We start from the raw sequence: 25,871 nt of genomic DNA, 5'->3' as shown, positions 1-25,871 counted from the left end.
GCCAGTGTAGGTGCCACCACCCAGTCTTATATTCCAGTTCTCCAAGGACCAAACGTATTATCCCAGATCCTGCAGAGAGGCAGAGAGAGTGAGTGAGTGAGTGTTACAGCTGAGCAAGAGCTACCAAAAAGCATTCACAAACATTTGTCAGATAAAATCCACTAATTCATTTTGAAGGTATTTCCAACCCCTTTTGTTTTATTCATTTTATGCAAACATTCTAGTAAGTCATTTTTTTCCTATGTTCACATAAAGTGAAAGCCCAATAAATACTCACGTGTGTAGATGAGCACAAAGATTTATGCCAGAAATATTTTCACAACCTTCTTGTAATCTCTGAGTTCCCTCATCCCACTTATAAAACTATCAGTCACCCAATCAGGAAGCAGAAACACCACCATATGGGAACACAGGAACTGCCAGATTGGATCAGACTTGAGGTCCATCTGGTTCTGTAGCCCATCTCTGACAATACCAATACCAACTGCTTCAGTGGAAGGTGCAAGAAATCCCATTAGGGACAATTATGGAATAATCTACTCATAGAGAAGTTTCTTTCTGATTCCCATCAGAGTTTGCTACTGGTTTATGCCAGGAAGCATGAGAGTTTGTATCCCTTATATTTTTTATCTGGGCTAATGCAGTTTTCATTATCCATATAAGTACCTAATCCATTCTGAATCCCGTTAAGCTCTTGGACACCATGATATTTTGTGGCAATGAGTCCCCAAATTACATGTTGTGTAAAAAAGCATTTCCTTACATCATTTTAAATGTGTTGCCTTTCCTCATTGGATGGTCCTTGCTCATTAATTATGAGGGAGCAATTTCTCTCTTCCATTCGTTATTTTGCATCTCTCTCGTATGTCCCCTTCTTTTATTTATGTCTTCTCTAAAAAAAACATTCCCAATTTTTCCAGCCTCTCCTCACCAGGAAATCTCACCGTGCCCCTAATCATTTTGGTGGCTCATCTCTGGTCCTATGCATTACTTCTATGATGCACATGACCAGTTCTCCACCAATAGGGCCTGATCCAAAACCACATGAAGTCAATGGTTAGATTCCTGTTGTCTTTGGATCCAGCCCGTCACACAAATAGCTAGAGACATAGTTGACACAGCTGAATAATTCATGAAGCCACAGGTCTAACTATGTCCACAGTAAGCAATGCAGCCAACCATTGTGACTAATAAACACATTTGTAAAAATCAGAATCTATTTGTAGAGAACTCACAAACAAAGAAGCCTAAATTTGTCAAATAAATTATAGTGACTAGTTCACCTAGCTTTAGTATGCGCAGCCACCCTGCACTATGTGCATACAGCCTTATCAGAGAGATACAAGCCTGCCCATGTAACAGATGCATGTTTTCTGTACTCTGGTTCAGCTGGGAATGCACGCTGTAAAGCAGAAATAAATCACATGGAACTTGCTGTCATTTCTCTACCTACCTTCAAAAATCTTCTGATGCTGCTGCCTGACTGGTTTGAGTTGGCATAGTTTTTAAATGAAATCTGGGAGACTGGCATCAACAGCATTGCCTAATTTTTAGCTAATACCTCTGTGGGTTCTGCGTTCGCATCTGGCCAGTGCCGTCATGCTGAGTATGATTATAATAGGCTGCTGCTCTTTCCCAAGCCGGAAGCTGGGGTACTGCTACTGACAGACTAAACAGAGAGACTTGTTCCAAACACAACAGCATATCACAGCCAGCGAAGGGTCGGCGGCGCGGGACTTCTCCCAAGGCATAAAAAAAGAGAGAGAGAGAGAGAGAGAGAGAGAGAGAAATGTGTTAACTGTGCTAACAGTGCCAAGTAATATGCTTCGTTAAAAATTTAATCACCTGCAAGTGCAAAACAAGTGCAAAGCAATCATGTTGTAATTAGCACAGCAATTAACACCTCCCTTTTCGATAGCACATGCATCGTAGGAAGTGCATGATTGCAAGTGTTTATGCTGCTGACAGACTAAGTTCCTATAGAGAGGAAAAAATTGCTTAAATAGATTTTTTTCTTGTCTTTTTGGCATTTTGGCTGCTAGGTGCCCATGAAACCCCAGCACCAGCTGCCATATTGGTTTTGTGTGAACACTGGTTCATTGCATAGTGTAACTAACAAATACAACTTCATTTGGGTCCTCTTCAAAAGACAAGCATTAACATCGTCTGTAAAATTATAATGTGAATAATGCTTCTGGGACCAAATGTGACACACGTATTATAAATATATGCTTATTGGAAACCACTGCTTACTGTAAACTACATATCAGAACTGCACAGAGATCTGGGTACTCAGAAACCACGGCAAAGGGGTTGATATAAAAGCCAGAATAGGAGAGAATCTAGTGAACTCAGCGTGAGTCTGTGTTTGTACAACACCTAGCACAAAGGGGTCCTAGTGCGTGACTGGAGTGCCTAGGTACTACAGTAATACAAATGATTAATAATAACAATAGCAACATGAGACTGAGTAATGTCGGAGCTCTAATCCTGGGTTTGTCTAGAGTGGTCTAGGGTGAGTCACTTAGGCCCAAATTTTCTAAAATGGTCCCTACTTTTTGGTGCCTCAATTCTTGGGTATCCAACTTTAAACACGTAAAGCCATGTTTTCAGAGGTGCTTTGTATCCATAACTCTGACTGAAGTCAATGGAAGTTTTGAGCGCTCAATACACCAAGGAAAATCAGGCTCTGAAGTTGGGCACCCAAAAACCAGAGGCCACTTGTGAAAATATAGCCCTTAACCACTCTGGCTTTCCCCACCGTACTATGGGGACAACATTATTTAGCTATCTGCCAGGAGAACTGGCAAGATTAGTTAGTTAACTTTTGCAATGCACTTTGAAAATGGAAACCGCTAAGTGGTGTAGTTATTATTAGGTCTGAATCAAAATAACTACTGTCTGCCGTGAACCATGACTACTAAAATATTACTCCCCACAAACGGGGAACTCTCTAGCTTGCTACTGACCTCCAGAAATTCACTTCTAATATTTGCCACCCAAATAATTATCTGAACTAAGATTGTGCGGGCACAAGTAGAATTCTACATAATTACCATGGAGGAGGGCTGCAGGGGGCAAGCAAAAGGAACAGAGTAACTATCGATCACTCGGTCTCTTGGGAAATTTCTTGGGCCTGATCTGCTCTGAGATGGTAACCGTGTTTGAACCGGTGCCTGTTGAATTATATTTTTAATACAGTTTCTCATGTATTTTGGCACCATGCGCCACATGTGAAACTGTGTTTAAATCCAGTTTAGTAAGTGTTGTGTTTGAGCTTGTGTTTTATCATAGTTTTCAAACACAGTTCTAGTCTCAACATCAACATGGCCCAACCACGCTCTCTCTTACCTCACTCCGATTTAAGTGACTGTTGTGTGATGCCTTCTACAGATGGATCGGCAATGACGAGTCCAAAGGCTGCTCAGACCTGGAACACAGATGCTGGATTTTATATTTGCTAGTCCCCAGTATGATCTGGGCTACAGAGAGCTACTGTATGCTCGCACCATAGTTTTGCCTGTGTCTGTATCAGTGATGCGCTGCAGGAGGCTCTCAGGACCTTGTTAAAATTCTGCTGCCACATTTATGGGAGATTTGGGTGATGTCCCTGCTTCTGATGGAACTCATGGCCTCAATGTGTATTGCTAAATCATCCCTGCCAGACATGACTTACCCCCGAGGCTCATAAATGTTCTTCAGAAGAGCAATTGTGTTGTACTTGGCACGCACTGTAATAAGACGTGTCAGGATTTTATAAAGTAATAATAATTTCCAGGGGAGAATACACCTGAAACCCTTGCCCCAGATCTTCATCTCAGCTGACGTCACCTTTGAAATATCACACGGACAACACTGTGCTATACTATAAATACACACAGTATATGTTTCAGGAAGAAAATGCTGTATAGTGCACAGTCAGCACTTAAATAAAACACGTATAGACTCCCCAGTGCTGAGCCCTCCTCTCTGCAATTATCTGCACTTCTTGTACAGTAAAGTTTATCACAGGCAAAGGGGAAAATGTTCCATGAGAGTCCCTTGTTAAAGCATTGGCAGCACAGCCATGGTGTTTATGAATGTGAGAGAGGCTGAATGTCTCAGTCGCTCCACTCCCAATTCCCTCCAACCCAAGGACTGATAATTGTGCTGTATTAAGGACTAGCAAAACCACACCTGCTGGGATTCTAACCCTGAACAGAAAATTGTGTGTTAGTGGGGTGGGGGGGCGGATTCTCTCATGACTGCATGCAAAGGACGCCATGCAAAGTGCATCACATCATCCCCCTGGAACCGAGTCCAGTGGAGAAATCTAGCAAAGTGCTCTGTGACCATTTGAGGCCACAGATTGGGGCAAAGAGCTGTCACAAAATAAGAGCACCACCAAAAAGAATAACTTGCAGAGTGGCGAGGGAAGGTTAGTGGACCAGGCAGCGGCCACTAGGGAGAAGTTACAAAAACTGCAAGGCAGCCATGACACACAGCTGCTGATGGGGCCTACAATGGAGCTGTAAGGGGTATAGATTAAGATCTGTGGTCTGATGCACGGGAAATCAGAAAGTCACAGATCCAAGCAGGCATCTTGCTGGAGTATAGAATCTAAACTGAAGTGTTGGCTCTCAGGGTACTCGACAGCTAAAAAAGCACACAGCAAGGAGAAAAGTGTTTATTAGAAAAAAACATCAGAGCTCACCGGCCAGGACGAATCTCCCAAACTGAATCTGGACAAATGACCAGGAATCTTCAGAGAAAGTAACAGCAGTCAAGCATCGATATCAGAATTTGACTGCTGTTGCCTGTGGTGTCCATTTCCAAGCCACACGCAAGGGAACTGCTGGGCTCCTTGAGTATCACCTACTATCCTCAGCGCGGTATTACAGCAATGATATTGAAGGTTTTTTAAAGGTTCTGAAAGGGCTAATGTGGATGGTATAGGGTCTCTGAGCTTATAGCTCTTTGGATTAGTCAGGTATGGATGTTATTTAGCCAAAAGGAGGTAAAATGGAGACATGAGTGTGGTACCAGTAAAATGTAAGAGATGAAACCAAGAAGGTGACAAGTCCAAGACAATCTGAACTTAAAGTACAAACGGACATGACGGCATTGAGGGAGGTTAGCAGCACAGGTAATTAATGTGTGGAGTAGACTATACAGCAGCGATGAATGCTAGAATTGTGCACAGGACCTAAATGTCCAGGGCCCTGTTCTTTCATTGTAGGATTCAAGTAACTCCCATTGATTTCAGGACAATAGGAGATCCTGCAGCCCATCTGGATCCACTCCCCAACCTAGGGTCCATAGGTTCTAGTCTCCTCCCACAAGGCACAAATAACCTCTACTGACTTTCCATGGTGTTGTGGGGCCCAGAAAGGAAGAAAAACACAGCTAGAAAAAGGCTGAAAAACCACTCATTTTGCACACCCAGGTTTCCAGCCACCCATCCCTTTTTTCCTAAGGAGAAAAAATTAGATAAGGCAGAGGTATGATGAAATAATGAGTAGGACGAGACCATGTTACATTACTTGGTATCACTCCAACCTGTGAATGATTAAAACAAAAGAAAAGGGGAGTTTCCATGTACACTAATGTGAAAAGCATTTTATAATAAAAAGGGCTGAAACTCTGGGGGCTGGTGGGAACAAGTCTGTTGCAACGTTTCTAGATGAGACATGGTGCACCCAGCAGTGCATTGTAAACAGCTAAAAAAACCAAAGGGGAAAAAAAAAGACAGAGGAGAAAAGTAGTCTCGTGGAGCACAGGAGTGGGAGCCAGACGATCCGGGTTTTCTCCCTGACCACCTTAGAATTCCCATGTGATCTGGGGCAAATCAAGGGGTTCTTCAAACCTGTCAGATGAAAAAGAAAGATCAAAGATGGTGTGGGTCTGCCTCTCAATGGAGACGGTGAGCTGGTAACAGAAGAGGGTAGGAAGGCGGAGCTGCTCAATGCCTACACATCAAAGATCTTCTGACCAATTTGAATCCATTCAAATCAGCAGGGCCGGATGTTATTTGAGGGTACTGAAGGAATTAGCTGAAGAAATCTCAGAGCCACTGACAGACAATAATATTTGCAAACTCATGGATAACAGGAGAGGTCCTGGAAGACTGAAGAAGGATGAAAATAATGCCCACCTTTAAAAGGGGGAAAAGGAGGAGCTCGGGACTATAGACCAGTCAGCCTGTCCTTGCTACCTGAGACGCTACTAGAGCAATGTATAAAACATTCAATTTGCGAATACCTGGCGGATGGAGGGACAGGGCAGGATTAACTTTTTGTGGGCCCGGTGCCAAACATATTTGTGGGCCCCCCGGGGAATGATTGTAAAAGGGGCTGGGGGCAAAAGCACAGTGGGGCAGGAGCTAGGGTTGGTTTCTGGAGCAAGGGAGGGGCCATGGGTAAACTGCAAGCGCAGCGGGCTGGGGAGGGGGTAAACAGGATCTCCCCCCCCCCCCGCCCACATACAGCGGGTACCTACCTGTTTCTAGCCCATTCTCTTCGTCTCTTTCTGCACTGAGCTGCCCCTCTTCCCGCAGCAGCAGGACAGGTTCTCTTCCAGCCCTCTGGGGTGGGTGTTGGGAGTGGGAGGAGCAGAGGCTAATGTGGTTACTCCTATAACCGGACTTTTAGTTTCCAGTCAGCACTGCTAACAGGACTCTCAGGTCCCATTTTCTACTGGAATTTCCAGTCTAAAACTGGATACCTGGCAACAGGGCTGCCAGAAAAGCTGGGGGGCGGGGGGGAGGGGTGAAGCAATCATTTTTAAGCGGGGGGTGGGGGGCGGGAAGCAAGTGGTGGGTGGGCTAGGGAGTGGAGAGGATCTAGTGGGCAGGGCCATGTCTGCTGTACTGCTATTCAGGTAGGTTGGAGATGGGGCGGGGGGGAGGGGAAATCAGTCATCACAGTATCCCCAGTCCAAGGGATGTGACAGCCAGTGGTGGATTCAGAGTTAGTGGGGTCGTCCGGCCCTGTGCTCAGCTTCATTTTTGGGGCCCCTCCTTGGGACCCAGCCAAGAAAAAGAACATTCTCTCTTACCTCCTCCCCCGCCCCCGTTTTTCATTCTTTTTTTCTTCATCCTCCCCCTAGAAGTAGTAGCAAGTAAATGAAAATAAAGTGAGGTACCTTGATTGTTCTTGTAGTCTAACTTATTTTTCCACAGACCACTTGAAAATCGCAGAGGGTCTCGGCGGACCACTTAATGATCTTTCCAAATATTGTTTGTACCGTTAGCTAACTATTGTAAAGTGCTTTGGATAGAGCGCTTTATTTAAAAAATGTAAAAAAAAAAAACATTGGGGTGAGGGGTCTGGCCAGGAGCTAGGGTGAGGGAGGGGGCTCAGGGTTGGGGTAGGAGGTTGGGGTGTGGAGTGCTTACCTGGGGCAGCTCCTGTTTGGTGCGAGGGGTGCAGGTGGGAAGGGGGGGGGGGTGCAAGAGCTCCTGTTTGGTGCTCAGGGTGGGGGTGGGGATGTGGGGGGTTGCAGGAGTCAGGACAGGGGGCTGGGGAGGTGTGAGGGGGCAGGAGTCGGGGCAGGGGGCTGGAGAGGTGTGAGGGGGTACAGAGGTCAGGGCAGGGGGCTGGGGGTGTGGGCTGGGGTCATGGGGGTGCTCACAGCAAGGGGCTGGAGGGGTTAGCCCTGATTCCAGCCCCTTCCCCAAGGTCCCACCCCCGCCTCTTCTCCTCCTTCTCCCCGGAGCAGCGAGCATCCTGAGGCTCTGCTCTTCCTGCTTCCTCCTGCCAGCAAACAGCTGATCAGTGGCAAGGAGAGGGGGAGGGGAGGGAACGCAACATATTGAGGGAAGAGGCGGGGGAGGAGCTTGGCTGCCAGCAGAGCCTGCCCTGCTGCAGCAGGAGCCGGCAGCATCAAGCTTCTGCCCCCACAGGAGAGAGCGGGGAGCAGAGAAGAGTGGGCCAGGCCGGGGCCTCTTTGGACTGTGGGCCCGGCACCATGATGCCGTGGTAAATCTGGTACTGTGGAGGGATGATCAGTAGCAGCCAACATGGATTTTACCAAGAACAAATCATGCCAAACCAGCTTGATTTCCTTCTTTGACAGGATAACTGGTTTGGTGGATAGGCAGTATACCTGGATTTGAGGAAGGCTTTTGACATAGTCCCACAAAACATTCTGTTAAGTAAGCTGGAGAAATGAGGGCTTGGTGGAACTACCATTAGGTGGCTATATAATTGTTTAAAAAACCCCAAACGAAGAGTAGCTATTAATGAAATTATGTCAGATTGGAGTGAGGACTCAAGCGGGACACAGGGATCTGTTCTGGGTCCGGTGTTGTTTCACATCTTTATCAATGACCTGGATGTAGGAATAGAGAGCATCCTAATCACATTTGCAGATGACACAAAGGTAGGGGGTTGCCAACACTTGCGAGGACAGAGCTAAGTTTAAGAGGGATCTTGATAAATTGGAGAACCAGGCTATAGACAACAAAATGAAATGGAATAAAGACAAATGTCAGGTGCTACACGTATGGAAGAAAAGCCAAATGCACAAATACAGAATGGTGAACCGCAGCCACTGGGAGCTGCGGGCAGCCGTGCCTGCAGATGGTCTATGTAAACAATCTGTCTTGCGGCCCACCAGCGGATTACCCTGATGGGTTGTGGGCAGCCTGCAGGCCGCAGGTTGCCCACCACGGCTTTCAACACAAGAAATCCTGCATCTTGGCAGGGTTAGACCAGATGATCCTTGTGGTCCTTTCTAACCCTATAATCACTTGATTATCAGGAGTTTGTGCAGAATAGTGCACCTTATTTATATGTACAAATTTGCACATGTTAATTGTGTATTTTCACACAGAAGTGACCAGTTACTTCCCTAATTGGCTATTTGATTGTGCAAATATTACATTGAAGACCGCAATTGCCGTCAAATAGGCCCTTATGCTTTCTGTGCATCAGTTCCTCACCTGTAAAATCTAGGTAACACATATACCTCACAGATATGTTCTCAGGATAAATTAATGCATAAAGTTCTTGGAGATTTTGGATGGAAAGCATTACAGAAGTAAAAGTATTCTTTTTTATTGGTAATGTATTTTAAAAGCAGAGCTACTGGGAGGAAAAAACTGTGTAGTGATGTTTGCCCATTGGGTGAAACACCAAAGTCAGTAGCTAAAAAGTTGTTTTATTCTCTCTCATGATCACAGTAAATATGTCCCTTAAGAATTCACCTGTGCCTGCTGCTTACACCACACCTGAAATCATAATCCTCTGTGACATAATTAGGGCCCTACCAAATTCACGGCCATGAAAAACGCATCACATACCATGATATCTGGTCTCCCCCATGAAATCTACTCTTTTGTGTGCTTTTACCCTATACTATACAGATTTCACGGGGAGAGACCAGCATTTTTCAAACTGGGGGTCCTGACCCAAAAGGGAGTTGTTGGGGGGGTGGGGTCCACAAGGTTATTTTAGAGGTGTTGAAGTATTGCCATCCTTACTTCTGCGCTTCAGAACTGGGCAGCCGGAGAGCAGCGGCTGTTGGCCAGGCACCCAGCTCTGAAGGCAGCGCAGAAGTAAGGGTGGCAATACCATACAGTGCCACTCTTACTTTTGCGCTGGTGCTGGCGGTGGCTCTGCCTTCAGAACTGGGCTCCCAGCAGCCGCTCTCCAGCTGCCCAGTTCTGAAGGCAGCACCGCCACCAGAAGCAACACAGAAGTAAGGGTAGCAGTACCACAACCCTCCCTACAATAACCTTGCTGCCACCCCTACAACTCCATTTTGGGTCAGGACCCCTAAAATTACAACACTGTGAAATTTCAGATTTAAATAGCTGAAATCATGAAATTTATTATTTTTAAAATCCTATGACTGTGAAATTGACCAACATGGACCATGAATTTAGTAGGGTCCTAGACATAGTACAATAATCATATCTTCAGCAGTTCAAGATGACATCAAAACAGAGAATTCTGACTTCAAGCGATTTACAGGGTACATACAGCTAGAAGAGTCCAGCCTTAATAGGTAAAATAATTCAAAAGCAGTCTTTACATATTTTAGTTTTACAAATGCAACTTGTTGCATTTCCAAAAGCCCATTCATTTGCACACTGAGCCCTGGTCTACACTACAAGTTTAGGTCAAATTTAGCAGCGTTAGGTCGATTTAACCCTGCACCCATCCACATGACCAAGCCTGTTTTGTCGACTTAAAGGGCTCTTAAAATCGATTTCTGTACTCCTCCCCAGCGAGGGGTTTAGCACTAAAATCGACCTCGCTGGGTCGAATTTGGGGTAGTGTGGCTGCAATTCGACGGTATTGGCCTCTGGAAGCTATCGCAGAATACTCCATTGTGGCCACTCTGTACAGCACTCTCAACTCAGATGCACTGGCCAGGTAGACAGAAAAAGCCCCAGGAACTTTTGAATTTCATTTCCTGTTTGGCCAGCATGGCGAGCTGATCAGCACAGGTGACCATGGAGTCCCAGAATCGCAAAAGAGCTCCAGCATGGACCGAACGGGAGGTACTGGATCTGATTGCTGTATGGGGAGAAGAATCCATGCAAGCAGAACTCTGTCCCAAAAGACAAAATGCCAGTATATTTGCCAAAATTTCCAAGAGCATGATGGACAGAGGCTACAACAGGGACACACAGCAGTGCCACGGGAAAGTTAAGGAGCTGAGGCAAGCCTACCAAAAAACAAAGGATGCAAATGATCGCTCTGGGTCACAGCCCCATACATGCCACTTCTATGATGAGCTACATGCAATTCTAGGGTGGGGCCCCTACCACTACCCCACCACTGTCTGTGGACACCTGCAAGGGGGGAGTCTTGCAACAGGGATGAGGAAGATGAGAAGGAGGAGGAGGTGGTTGAGGATAGCGCACAGCAGGCAAGCAGAGAATCCTTTCTCCCCCAGCAGCCAGAAACCGTTCATCACCCTGGACCCAATACCCTCCCAACCCGGGCTTCCAGACCATGAAGCCGGATAACGCACCTCTGGTGAGTGTACCTTTGTAAATATAATACAGGGTTTAAAAGCAAGCGTGTTTAATGATTAATTTGCCCTGAAGACTTGGGATGCATTCACAGCCAGTATAACTACTGGGAAAGTCTTAACATGTCTGGGGATGGAGCAGAAATCCTCCAGGGACATCTCCATGAAGCTCTCTTGGAGGTACTCTAAAAGCCTTTGCAGAAGGTTTCTGGGGAGGGCAGCCTTATTCCGTCCTTCATGATAGGACACTTTACCATGCCAAGCCAGTAGCAAGTAGTCTGGTATGATTGCAGAACAAAGCATTGCAGCGAATGGGCCCAGGCTTTGGTGGCATTCAAGCAACATCCGTTCTTTATCTCTCTGTGTTAGCGTCAGGAGAGTGATATCACTCATGGTCACCTGGTTGAAATATGGGAAATTTGTTTAAGGGGACGTTCAGAGGTGCCCATTCCTGCTGGGCTGTTTTCCTTTGGCTGAAAAGACATCGTCCCCGCTGTTAGCCACACGGTCTACAGAGGCCCCTTCATGCTGAGCTGTTTGCATTTGGCTGATAGGGATCTTCCCTGATATTAGCCACACGGTGGGGGGTGGGGTGTGAAGCGATCATCCCAGAGAATTGGGGGGGGGGGTGTAGTTTGGATTGTGCTGCACATTCACCCTAAACTGCAACCCCTCCTTTCAAACGGCCAACCCAACGGGCTTTGCTTGGTATGGGAAAGGAGGACGCTGCTGTTTGAAACCGTTCCCACGTTATGAAGGTTGAAGAAGCCGAAACCCTTTGCCTTACCATGGCTGCCTGCAAGCTGAATTCTGTTGCCCAGCTGAGCGTGTGTGATGTCTCACACCAAACCGGCAGGCACTCAATATAAGAGGCAAAATGTGAACTTGTACCAAAAGCACATGTGCTATGTAATGTGAATTGCTTGATTCAGTGTGAAATAATCTTCCCTTTGTTCTCTAAAATGTATCTTTTTAAATACTACTCTCCCATTTTTTCCTCCCGCAGCTGAAAATGTTTCTACGCTCCCCCTATCATCTCCGTCCCAGAAACTAGCACAGATGAGAAGGTGAAAAAAATACACTCACAATGACGTGTTCTCAGAGCTCATGCAGTCATCCCGCACTGAAAGTCCTCAGCAGAATGCATGGAGGCAAACAATGGCAGAGTCCAGGAAAGCATTAAATGAACGCGATGAGAGGAGGGAGGAGCACGCTGAGAGGAGGCAGGATGCAATGCTGAGCCTAAGGGGGGAGCAAACTGACATGCTCAGGTGCCTGGTGGAGCTGCAGGAAAGGCAGCAGGAGTACAGACCGCCTCTGCAGCCCCTATATAACCGCCTGCCCTCCTCACCCAGATGCCCAAGAACACGGGGGGTGGGGGGCAGGCTATGGGCACCCAACCACTCCACCCCAGAGGATTGCCCAAGCAACAGGCTGGCATTCAATAAGTTTTGAACTGTAGTGTGGCCTTGTCCTTCCCTCCTCCACCACCCCACCTTGAGAGTTTTCCCCCTATTTGTGTGATGAATTAATAAAGAATGCATGATTTTGAAACAATTATGACTTTATTGCCTCTGAAAGCGGTGATCGAAGGGGGGCAGTCGGTTGGCTTACAGGGAAGTACAGTCAATCAAGGGGGCAGGTTTTCATCAAGGAGAAACAAACAGAACTGTCACACCGTAGCCTGGCCAGTCATGAAACTGGTTTTCAAAGCTTCTGTGATGCGCATGGCGCCCAGCTATGCTCTTCTAATTGTCCTGGTGTCTGGCTGCACGTAATTGGCCACCAGGTGATTTGCCTCAACCTTCCACCCCACCATAAACGTCTCCCCCTTACTCTCACATATATTATGGAGCACACAGCAAGCAGCAATAACAATGGGAATGTTGGTTGCGCTGAGGTCTAACCTAGTCAGTAAACTGTGCCAGCGAGCTTTTAAATGTCCAAAGGCACATTCTACCACCATTCTGCACTTGCTCAGCCTATAGTTGAACTGCTCCTTACTACTGTCCAGGGTGCCTGTGTACAGCTTCATGAGCCATGGCATTAAGGGGTAGGCTGGGTCCCCAAGGATAACTATAGGCATTTCAAAATCCCCAATGGTTATTTTCTGGTCTGGGAAGTAAGTCCCTTCCTGCAGCTGTTCAAACAGACCAGAGTTCCTGAAGAGGTGAACGCCATGTACCTTTCCCAGCCATCCCACGCTGATGTCGGTGAAACGTCCCTTGTGATCCACCAGTGCTTGCAGCACCATTAAAAAGTACCCCTTGCGGTTTATGTGCTGGCTGCCAAGGTGGTCCAGTCCCAAGATAGGGATATGCGTTCCGTCTATTGTGCCACCACACTTCGGGAACCCCACTGCAGCAAAGCCATCCACTTTGACCTGCACATTTCCCAGAGTAACTACCCTTGATAGCAGCAGCTTAGCGATTGCATTGGCTATTTGGATCACAGCAGCCCCCACAGTAGATTTACCCACTCCAAATTGATTCCCGACTGACCAGTAGCTGTCTTGCATTGCAAGCTTTCAGAGGGCTATCTCCACTCGCTTCTCAACTGTGAGGGCTGCTCTCATCTTGGTATTCCTGCTCTTCAGGGCAGGGGAAAGCAACTCACAAAGTTCCATGAAAGTGGCCTGTAACACATGCGAAAGTTTTGCAGCCACTGGGAATCATCCCAGACCTGCAACACTATGCAGTCCCACCAGTCCGTGCTTGTTTCCTGGGCCCAGAATTGGCATTCCATGGCATGAACCTGCCCCATTACCACCATGATGTCCGAATTGCCAGGGCCCGTGCTTTGAGAGAAGTCTGTGTCCATGTCCTCATCACTATAGTGATTGCGCTGTCGTCCCCTCCTCGCCTGCTTTTGCAGGTTCTGCACATTGCAGGATAATGCGTGAGGTGTTCACAATGCTCACAACAGCAGCGGTGAGCTGAGCGGGCTCCATGCTTGCCACGGTATGGCGTCTGCAGGAGAGCAGAGTTGCAGCGGAAGCAGTGGATGAGGACGACGGTTAGCAGTCCTACTGCACTGTCTGCTTACAGCACTGTGGCGTCTGCATGGAAAAAAGGCATGAAACGATTGTTTGATGTTGATTTCATGGAGAGAGGGGCGACCGATGACATGTACCCAAAACCACCCGCGACAATGTTTTTACCCATCAGGCATTGGGAGCTCAACCCAGAATTCCAATGGGCAGCAGCAACCGCAGGAACTGTGGGATAGCTACCCACAGTACAACTCTACGAAAGTCGACGCTAGCCCTGGTACTATGGATGCACTCTGCCGACTTAATGCCCTTAGTGGGGACACACAATCGACTGTATAAAATCGCTTCCTAAAAATCGACTTCAATAAATATGACCTAATTTCATAGTGTAGACATACCCTGAGAATCAGGGTGATAGTCATGAAAGGGAAGGCACCTATCCAGTTCGATTCAGGACTTCTTCATTCTATACCCAGGTCTACCCTGACTAAGTGTATGATCTTGGACAGGTCACCCAATCTCTCTTGCCCATCCTTTAAATCAATACAATACTTATATACCTCATCATTTAATTAATTACTGTTTGCAAGGTACTTTCACATCTTTGGATGAATCAGAATAACGTATGTATATGGTTTCTTATTTGTACCTGCTCATGTCCGAGACTGTAACCTCTTTTGGGCAAGGATTGTTATCTATTCAGCACAATTCCCCTGCAGTATGCTGATGTTATTTAAATAATAACCATGATAAATAAATAGAGTGTGTGTGTGTGTGTGTTTGTGTGAAGTGTTATTTTTATAATTATTATGATAGTAAATGCTAATTTAGAAGCTGGGTTGTAAGCACTTTAAAAATAAGGCCCTAAGAAGCAAAGACTCTATTTTCATGAGAAAGTCTCTAAGAAATAAAAACAAGAGGAAAATGTGTGGGGAGGGGGAGAAATCAATAGAATTAGAACTGCTTCTAAAAAGAGTATTTTTTCAGAGTTTCTGTTGATGTGTCAAACAAGCCTTTAAGGTGTGCTAGTTTGTCATCTCTTTTATTTTAAGCAAAATTACCACTCAGGTAACTAAGGTGAGGGATTGGCCACCAAACTCAGAATTTAACTGAGGGGAACAGAGAATGAACAAACTGGGTGAAGGTCCTGGGGTCAAAACAAGGGACAGAGACCTGCATATCTCCCACTGCTCCAAGAAAGCGTTGAGGGGCCTGACAACTCTGGAGAATAGAGTCCTCTGCTTAACCACCCATAGACACCATAGTACATGTCTTATCCTGAGCCGGTGTGTGGAGCAACTGCTGTTTAAGGAAATTGAGGGGTGAATGTAGAGGTCAAAGAGTCACCAACCTCCGTATTGGATGGCCACAGCCGTGAATGGGGGAGACAGATAGCAAGCTACAGTGAACAGCAGGCTCAGGCTTCTGTGGTGTTGGAGTTCTGTAATCTTTAAATAGAAATAGCAGTTCAATACAAGCTCTCCTTGCTTCCATGTGAAGACCACCACAGGCAGGAGGACTAGACCTCTAGGAGCAAGAGGTCAGATTCTCCATTCCCATTCAGTCCTTGTCTCTCCACAGAGACTGTCAGCAAGGATGACAATTAGTGCTAAATGCTCTGGTCACTTGGCAGTTTTGGATACCTTCAACCTGTCCACTATAAACTGAACTGAGACCACCAAAAATATTAGCTGGTTCTTCAGAAATGTTTAGAATGCTGACATTTTCCAGGCTGTCAACCAAATGTATGCTTATCAGCCAAAGGGGACCAAGCACAGAACTCCTGACTCCCAGTCCTATGTTTTAAATCAGAGTTTCTCAAACTGTGGGTCGGGACCCCAAAGTGGGTCATGACCCTATTTTAATGGGGTCGCCAGGGCTGGCATTAGACTTGCTGGAGCCCCATCGTCTGGGGCTGAAGCTGAAGCCCAAGCCCCACAGCCTGGGGCTGAGGCCAAAGTCTGAGGGCTTCAGCCCTGGGTGGTGGGGTTCAGGTTACAGGCCCCCCGTGCCCGGGACTGGAGCCCTTTGGATTTGTTCCCCCACCCGGCCGTCTCAAGGCAGTGGGGCTTGAGCAGGCTCAGGCTTCAGTCTCCCTCTCCTGGGGTTGTGTAGTAATTTTCGTTGTCAGAAGTGGGTCGTGGTGCAATGAAGTTTGGGAACCCCTGCCTTATATAGTAGGCTGTCCTTCCACTTAGGGTGAAATCCCTGCTGTTCCCTGCACAAAGTCTGAACAACTGAGCTCTGTGGGGATGACATGGCAAGGGAGATGAAGGATAAAAGCCAAGGTCCAGTCCACAGGCAGGGGACGAGGCTATGGCACAGCTGCTCTTCCAGCCGCATGCGCCAGAATAGCTGTTCCAGCACCCTCAATACAGGAGTTCTAATGTACGTCATTAGCGCATGCCCAGCCCCAATGGTGCAGCTCTCCCTCCTCCCCCACAGAAGTGCCACCCACACTCTTTCCATACGCACATTTCACCCCCAGTCTCTTTCTGCACAGCCCTCCATGGGGCTGAAGCAGGGGAGAGAAATTGTATGTCATCTCTGTGCATGGACGAATTTCAGTCATAAAAAATTGTGTTTTCATTTGTCTTCATTTTTATTGCACTGAGTCTGAAAAACCTAATAGAGTGGTGTCGTTGTACATATTTATTGGATGAAATGGTGAATGCTGTTAAAGTGTTAACTTATGTGATTTTTTGTTATAGATTGCAGTGCCTGTCATTATTTAAGTTAGATTGGTTAGCTCATTTTGTTGTTTCACACGGTTTGCTTTACTTCCTCTTTATTGGTTGACTTATCTAATGAGTATGATTAGATTAATAGATTTTAGAATGTAAATTAGTTCCCTCTAACATTTATTAGCTACATTTGTAGATGTGGTTTAAATAAAAGCACAGCCTGAAATCAGAATTACAGTGTACTTTAATCTTAATGGACCAAATGGGCCAAATTTGTTCTTGATTTCACAGTTGGATATCTGAAGCAACTCCACTGAAGTCAAATGGCCCTTTTCCAGCTGTACTCCAGTGTGAATAAGGGCAGGATTTGGCAGAATGTACTAGTTTAATGTGACCATTTATACAGGGGCCTTAATTCTGCCCTGCTGCAGGCATGTATCTCCCAATGAATGAAACACAATGTAATCCATGTGCAGGAGCATGGTAAAAGACTAGTCTTCAGATTATGGGAGCCAAGAAATGACATGGGTCAGAGAAACCAACGGCTAACAACACAAGCTAAATCAGAAGGCACTTTTTTCCCCCTTCACGTGTCTCCCAATACTGTTTATTTGGTGAACATGTTTACAGCTTCTCACATAAAGGAAGTTATTGTCCACTGATTCCAGTTAGTTTGTTATTACACACGCAATTTGGTCCTAGCTTTTTGTGGGGAGGGGAAAAAAAAGGATTAGTAACATTTAAAAGGGTGGTATTACTTACCACTGGTCGTGTGTGTTTGTTTGTACTCACTCAGTGTTCGTAACTATAGTGTTTGGTATTTTGCTAACTTCACAAAGCAGTTGAGAGATTTGTGCCTGTTCTCTTCCAACTTTTTGGACAGAAAGAAATAGCCGTCCCAAATATTTTATGCCCTTTGGGTTTGCACAGGGCCATTTTTTTCCCGATTGCTAATTGTGCACCAATTCTTTAAGGGTTTCTATCAGCCAATTAAACTCTCCAGACCAAAATACAAATCTTGACACTGTTATCTCTCACAAAATTTGCTGTATTCTTTATTGGCGTATCATGACATGCTTCAGACACAACTCTATTAATGTCCAACTCTGATTAATAATTAAAAAGTCAGCACTTGTGCTGTACCATCCGCAGGAACAACAAAAACATCGGTATGAGACACAACCAGCCACTACAGATTTCATTAGCACATATCACCCGTGTCCTTTCCTATGGAAGCTTTTCACTTGATTGTTTCATTTTACAGAATGTGCAATTCCTTTAAAAATACAACTAAAGGGGAATGTTCGTGATGCAAACCTGTATAAACCTGTGCGCGCAGTTAAGTCGGCTTCATAATTAGTTACCTCATCCCCTCTGTCATACCTAAGGAATGCTGCACTGCTGGTTCAAAGAAAAATATACAAGGCCAGATGCTCAGCACAGCTCCAGTGAAGTAAATGAAGCTAAACTGATTTTCACCAGCTGGGCATCTGACCCATAGCTGATTAAGAATGGTTGCAATCACAGCTCCTGCTCTCCTAACATGACCTTAGAGCATTAACCATTCCCAAGCAGCCAGGGTGTCCTGGTGAGGATACAGGAACATAGCTAGTGGAGCTGATCAACTATAAAGAGGGGACTCCACTGCACCCCCAAATGAGGTACAGTGTGAGCCTCTGGCTGTATATTTTGAGAAGGAACTGTGCTTCCCTGAGGCACAGTCCCTTCCAGAGATCCTCCAGGGGTGGTATATCTCTACATCACCTCTTTACTCAGGGCTGTCTCTCTACTGGCACTACTGACCTATACATTGTTAAAATCCATACCACAGAAAGGAGAGAATTTATACAAAATGTCTAAGTTGATAATGATACACTGGAACCATTCTAACAAAGAAAATAGTGTAAGAATGCAAGAATGGAAAACATATTACAAGGCACTACATGTAGCAAATTATATTGTATTATTTGTGATTCCCTATCTGTGAAATAAATCAGGGTAACAGTACTTACCCTATCTCACAGGTGTGGGATGAGAATTCATTACTTAAAACAGTATGAAACTATAAAATGCTGATTACAGGGTTTTTTTTTAATTTTTGCTTGCTGCTATAAACTGGATCTGCACATACTTTCAGATGGTAGCTTTGCCTGCACACTTTCTATTGGCACTGGCTACTGCCACAAATAGGAACGAGACAAAGAATGAAAGAAAAGGAGATCCTGCTTTTCAAAGAAAGAAGAGGAAGGTCAGGGAGGAAAAGGAAGAAAACAGTAAACAGAAATGAGAAGATGGAGAATGACGTGGATGGGATGCATTGGACCTGATAGGAAAGAAAACGTAGGGAAACAACGGAAAAGGGGACCAAACCAAAGAGAGACAGACCACTTCTAGGTTAGTTATTTTCATTTATTTATGTTCCTCTCTCTCATATATTCTGCAGACATCCTTATATCATTGCACATTTGGGAGAAAGGCAGGAGATGGCTATTTTAAAAACAGATATTAATATTGCTGGCTAACCTTTGTTAAATAAATAATTGGAGAAAAAGACCAGGGACTAAATTAAGTTCAAGGGGGACTATACAGGGTTCTGCTGGCAAAGATTCTCTGTGAAAAGATGTTATTGTGGAGTAAAAAGCAACTTCATCCTCCCTTCTACCAGAGGTCAGCAGAGCCTCCAAATTCGTTGATACCAGCTGAAAATGGGTACTATTGCATCCCACCTCTGGGTAGACTTTCTACCACGAAGAAGAATGTTTATTTTTTGCCCATCCACTAATAAACAACTGATTATGAAATTTTGCTTCACAATACCCCTGTGGTGCAGCTAAGTAGTGTTCCTAAAATGGTTTGAGATATGTAGCTGGAAGAATAGAAACACAACATAGTATTGTTTCATTATTAAACAAATTTTAAATAGCCAAATAGAGAAATTGGGCCAATAAAGCTAAGAACTTCTCAAGTTCTACTCTCAGTTATACCCAGGGCAGTCAGTGAATATTGTGCACAGATGTGAGAAGAGAATGCTAGAATAAAGACTTTCAAAGAGCAATTCCTAGTGACGAGATACAGTACAGCAAAGCACTCTAATTTTTCATATAGAGTTGCTGATGATCTAATAGGATTTTTTTTCCATCTTTAATTTCTATGATTCTGTGATCCCATTATTTATATTGTATCTTCAGGGTGTCTTGAAGAGTAAATGATGTAATTATACACTGTATCATAACATTTCAAGACCCACTGTAATGGGGCTAACTATGTAATTATGTGGTTAGTAAATGTAACAGTACAACACTCACAATCTGTATCCATGTACTGTCGCTTCATAAGAAGAATTAGTTTCCTGTTATGTACACAACAGATGTAATGTAATTATTGCTCACTGAAAACTATCACCAGACTTTCATATGATATCAACTAAAAATGCCCCTCCAGCCAATTTGTCATTTAATATTACTTACAAAAATGAGAGAATTCTCATATTTCTATTGTATCCATCCAGCCTGGGCACATGTGCCAGGTCCTTTGTGTATCAGATCAGTACTTCCTATGCGCATGCACATAAGGAACCCACCAAAAACATACACAGAACAGTACTGCGGTAAATTCACCCCTGGCATCACTCAGGGGATTTCAGACGAATTACAGCACATAGGAATTAGGACTATTATCTAACTCGGCATAAATTATACTTGGCAGGAAAAAAATTGACCCCTAACTTTGATACAACACAGGGTGATTTAAAAGTAACATAAGAGGAAACATGGCCTCGTGACTAAGGCACTAGACTGGATCTCAGGAGGTCTGGTTTAAGTGCCAAGATCAGCCACAAGCTTCCTGTGTGATGCTTCCAAAATCACATTGTAAAGTACTATGAGATCTACTAAGGAAAAGCACAGTATAAGACCTAGGTACTATCATCATCTTAGGCCATGTCTAACTGAGAAAGTTCTACCGGTTTAACTGAAAGTGCGATTTTAAACAGAGTTAATTAAACCAGAGCAAAAGGCTGTGTAGGCACTCTTAGTTCTATTTAAACCAGCCTTATGTCAGTTTAACTTATGTTGGACAAAAATTAGCCTAAGCTAAACCAAAATAAGTGCAGCCACACTTTTGACCCACCTTAACTAAACAGGTTTAAAAACGGATTAAAACTGAAGAATTTTCTTGTGTAAACAAGGCCTTTCTGTACCTCAATTCACCCATTTGTAAAAACTGGGGATAATACTTCAAATGGTTATTTTGAAGTTAAACTAATTAATGTGTGTGCAGTGCTCAGATACTACAGAGGTGGAGCCAAACACATACCTAGATAGATACACACATACAGACATGTAAAACTGCACAGTGGTTGGCAGAACAATCTGAGATAAGCTTGCGGAAAATACAGGTTGTCCAGTCAAGCCACACCTGATGCCATATGACCATACTTGCTAGAAACGATGTGATAACATGCCCTCCCCCACCCCACCGAGTGCTGCCGGAGTAGATACTTCCATCGTATGTGTCATTTGTGTGGAGAGTACTACAAGGAAATATTAGAGCTGTACAAAACTTGTATTTCACATAGGGCTCCAGAGACATGTTTTCAGTCTCTATCCACAAGATTCACCCCCACCTGTTCCACTTTGAATTTCGTTTTTGAACAAACTCAAAACACAGTTCTGTTGGAACCACCTGATTTCACACTGAAATCATGCAACACTGTGAATTTTGCATAATTTTGACACAAACGAGCAGCTTGGCTCAAACCGGGCCATGGGCTTGCTCAAAACATTCATTATTTGTTAGTCTTTCCTGTTTTTACAGTGTGCTCAGTACTTTACAAAACTAATAAAAAAAGCAATTATATTTTCATTTGAGAGCTGCAACAAGTTATGATAAACAACAGGGAGAAATGGGGCTGTCGGAGGACAAGGTTTACAGTAATAAGATCAGTTTTAATATGTGCATCATTCTGATAAATTTATCTTCTTGTGTGTGCATGAGTGAGTGTGAATTAACTCCCTTCTCTCAGGGAATATGAATTAATCTTAGCAAACCTTTTAATAAGCCTATTCTGAGTTTGAAGTTAGTAAGAAAACCCCAAACCAGTTGTATCTGACGTGGGTTCATGTTTCATTGCGAACTTGGTATACAGCACGAACAACAGTAGCATGAATAACACATTGTCCACCTTACTAGGTCAGCCTCTGAGGAACCCTGTGGCTGAAAGAATTTCCTAGATTTGTTCAGCTCATCTTTAGTCAAAATTGGTTTATACTTCCTACCACTGAAAATTCAGAATAAGGCTAATAATGTAATATATGATAGTGGATCCACTTTAAGAGTCTTATTTCCCCTCTTCCCCCATAATTCTGTTGTTTTATTGGCACTGGTATCATTAACTTTGAAGTCACAATTATTCCAGAACTAAGTAAACTGCAGAAAATTGTAAACTGTTGCATTGCTAAATTAAATGCTGTTTTAAATAACAGTTAATAGTGTTTACTGCTGTGTAATAGTAATTTTCATTTTTTACTGTATCTAATGACTTTCTGATGACTCAAATTCTCTGTAGGGATACCAAATCATTACATTAAGGATGAGTGATTTTAGTATGCAATGACTGATCAGTACAATAATATGTAGACTCATGCTTTAGCTAGTAAATTAAATCATTTACACCAGAGCATTTGTCAGCTAGAAGAATTCTATTGCGCTGCTGAATTATAACGTAGTGTCTGCTTAAAATAACACAATGTATGATGATGTTAAATCAGTACCCCTTCTACACACAGCACTCTGAGGGCAGAGGGCTATGCTGTGGCAAAGCTATTTAGGGAGACCAATTTTCACTTATAGAAGTGGGTACACCACAAGGGGATATAGGTATACACCTATGGTCCTGCACATTCACATATGAATCATTAATTTGGTACCCAGACACAAAAGAGTGAAATTCATCCCTGTGCAGAATTATGATGTATTATTTTAAAACAAAATATGAAGACATAATTGAATCAATGTCCACAATTAACAGAAACCTACAAAGTGATAAGGAATATAAAGGCAATTTGCTTTGCAACAAAGAAATTCCACAAAATCTGCTATTAATTGTTGTATCACTGAATATGCTCGCATCCCCTTAAATTAAAAGTAAAAAGCAAGATCAGCTCATTGTACAAATAAGGATCTGAGATGAAATGTGGATCCAGACCTTATCAAATTTCAGCAAGTTTCAGATTCAGGTTTTTGGTTTGGGCCCATCACTAACTAATAGACATAGGCCAACATTTTCAGAAGTTGCCATTGATGTGCAACACCTCATTTATGGCTGCCTATCTTGAGACACCTTAAGACCTGATTTTCAGAAGTGCTGAGCACCCACAGCTCCCATTGACTTCAATTGTGGTTGCGGGTGCTCAGCCCTTTGTGAAAATTAGGTCCCAGGGTGTAAAGTTGGGCACCAAAAAACAGAGGCACCCCAAATCAGAGGCCACAGGCCACCACTGCTTTGTTCAGTTTTACACCATTGTAATTTCACTGATTTCAACTCAGTCACACTGGTGTAAAATGTGAGTCAGCCCCTAAGTCTTATAAACATATAATAATGCTATTCACCTCACAAAATATTTACAGGAAAAGACTATTTCCTTTGGTTGGGTTTTCTTTTTTTTCTTTTTTTCTTTCCTTTTTGGTCACATCAAAACCTGAAGCTAAAACCCAGGTAGAATAATAGTAGGTGCTGTATGCTCTGCTGAGTTAGACACACATACCCTGCCCCCCAGATCTGACAAAACATACTGCTGGAGAATAATTATCCTCTAATAAGAAAGGGAATCGCAAAATGGAGGGGAAAGGCCTATTGTGTGAACATATTTAAATCCATGTGCCTTCAGGACTCATTTTCTTTATTCTCCAAGAGGTTCAGAGCTACATAAGCATTACCTTTTAACTTGTGAATTCTTCATTATAAAATATTGTCTATGTTACTGCATTAGGATTAAGTTTTCTCTGGTGATGGCTGAAAAACTAAGCTACCAGGACCAGTTTACGGGACTACTTGCCATACGTCACTGAAAGACATTTAGCAAATGAGATTGGTAGAATGTCAGCTGTCTAAATGATAACTTTAGCACCCGATCCTACAAACATTGCTTACTTGATTCATGGGTCTGTAAAATGTAATCCCATACACATATTTCTGGGTGCAGTATCATAGTTCCTAGTCAGTGCGGCTATACCCATTAGTCAGTGTTAAGAAGATTAAACCTAGGCTTTGTTGTCCTCTGTATCTTTGCTGTCATGAAGTATCTCTTAAACAAACAGAGCGAAAGATTTTGAGCCCTGTATTTGAAATATAAGAACCTTAAAATGTCCTAATACTCTGGATACTTGCCAACCTGTAGGAGGGCGTTAGGTGCGTTTTAATTTTTGCACAGAAATCAAATATTGGCAAGGAGAACAAGAAAAAGACTACTCATCTGGCCAACATCTGGATTGACAGGGCCATTATTTCAACAAGTACTTACAGACTCTTTTTTTTGTTGCTTCCCCCCAAAGCAGCAACAAAATAGTACAGATTAAAATTTCCATATCACACCCACATATAGTCAAGCTGTGCACAGAACTCCTAATGCTTTCCCCTGTTTTTCCTCCTTAAAAACATTGTTATATTTAAATAGGTATGGGAGGGAGGGAGAAGAGCAATTAAAATAGCTATTTTACAATACCTTATTGTATTACAAATTATGACTGGAGAAATCACATGTTTAATGAAGAACTGGAGAGGGCCCAGTCCTGAAAACATCTGATTTCATGTGTAATTTCATGCAGTGAACTCAAATGTTTCAGTACTCATTGAGTCTATACATATTTAGTTACACATATACGCGTGTTTGCAGGATTAGGGCTTTTAGTTTCTCCGATTTAGCCTATTCATCTGTACTTTAAAAAAAAATTGCTCATTTTTCAACAGGAAAAATGAATTCTTCCCTACGTTATGCTACTGTTCTCTGTGTGCAAGTGCCCATGTGTGTGCAATCTCATAAAGTTTTCTTCTCTTTTTATTTTCTCTTATCCACATATGTGATATGGATACCCCTGTGGGTAAACACTCCTAGGGGTAAATTGCACATTTGACCATTTCACCTGTATTCTGCCTTCTAATCTAGCTTTGTAAGATCTAACTTCTAAAATTCCAAACGTCTGAACCGCTTCAAACAGGAGCCTCTTTTAAAAAAAAAAACCCAACAAACAACAACAACAAAATCAGGCCACTAGAGAAAAGTTTCTTCTCTTTCCCAAAACATGGACTTTTCTCTCCACCAAACTACACAGGCCTGAGGCCTAGGAAAGATGATATTCAGTCCTGAACTGTGATGGGTTTAAGAGCAAGAAGAAATTCTCAATGGGAAAATACTTCTCTATTACAGGAAAAAGTGTTAAATATTCAATGTCATTTATAAAAAAAAAATACAATTACAATTAATGAGGGGGGATACACAAAATAATGTGCATTCCTTCCTTTCCCCATTAGTTGTATTATTTTTCTGTAACAGGTAGAAAAGGGATAAAATACAGACAAACCAAAAAAATCAAGGAAATAATTAAACAAACATTTAAATTAAGACAGCATTTTTAAAAAGAACAAAAGGAATTTTAAACAAAAGAAATTATCACAGAAAATAAACAGCTAACTGTAGCAAAGAGGAGGAATCCTTCTGGAGATTACTACAATATAAAGAAATATGGAAATAAGGTGTGTGTCCATCATCATCACCCTGCTTACTTTACCTTCCCCCCCCCCCCCCCCAAAGACCACATCCTGCAAGGCACTCTGAAGTGGCAGAGCCCCACCGATTTCAACTGGGGTATATCACAGTGCACCCTACTGCAAGGTCAGAGCCTTTGGCAGTTTTGGTTGCACACTCTTTGGATCAGAGACTGGGTCTCAGTCTGTTTTTGGAAAGCACCTAACAATCTTTAGAGTGCTCAGGCACTTCATAAACAAAAACAAGAAGTCTGGATTGTAAAGAAAAGGCAGAAAGCGACAAGAGTTCCAAACAAACACCATAAGCATGAAGGTGGTCTCTGTCACCGCAGTAAGCTAGAGTGACTCTGCTTAGCCTTTTCTCCCTTGGCTTGTAAAACTTCCCTGTGAGGTATAAGAGAAAGGGAAAACATATCAAGAGCTAAGAAAACTTACCAGCCAGGAGAGAGAAAATCAAAGCCTGCAACTG

General features: G+C 43.6%; 1 long non-coding RNA gene across 1 annotated transcript; it reads right to left on the bottom strand.

Moving 5' to 3' along the window:
* Nucleotides 1-25,871, bottom strand: LOC141981511 (uncharacterized). Its single transcript, XR_012637806.1, has 4 exons — nt 25,838-25,871; nt 3,352-3,430; nt 1,454-1,736; nt 1-69 (listed from the first exon to the last, which is right to left on the bottom strand). It is a non-coding gene; the product is annotated as an uncharacterized LOC141981511 (long non-coding RNA).

The sequence above is a fragment of the Natator depressus genome, chromosome 2, assembly GCF_965152275.1.
Source record: "Natator depressus isolate rNatDep1 chromosome 2, rNatDep2.hap1, whole genome shotgun sequence".
Taxonomy (NCBI): Eukaryota; Metazoa; Chordata; order Testudines; family Cheloniidae; genus Natator; species Natator depressus.
Note: the sequence above shows the minus strand (reverse complement) of the source record. Positions and strands in the feature narration are given on the sequence as shown.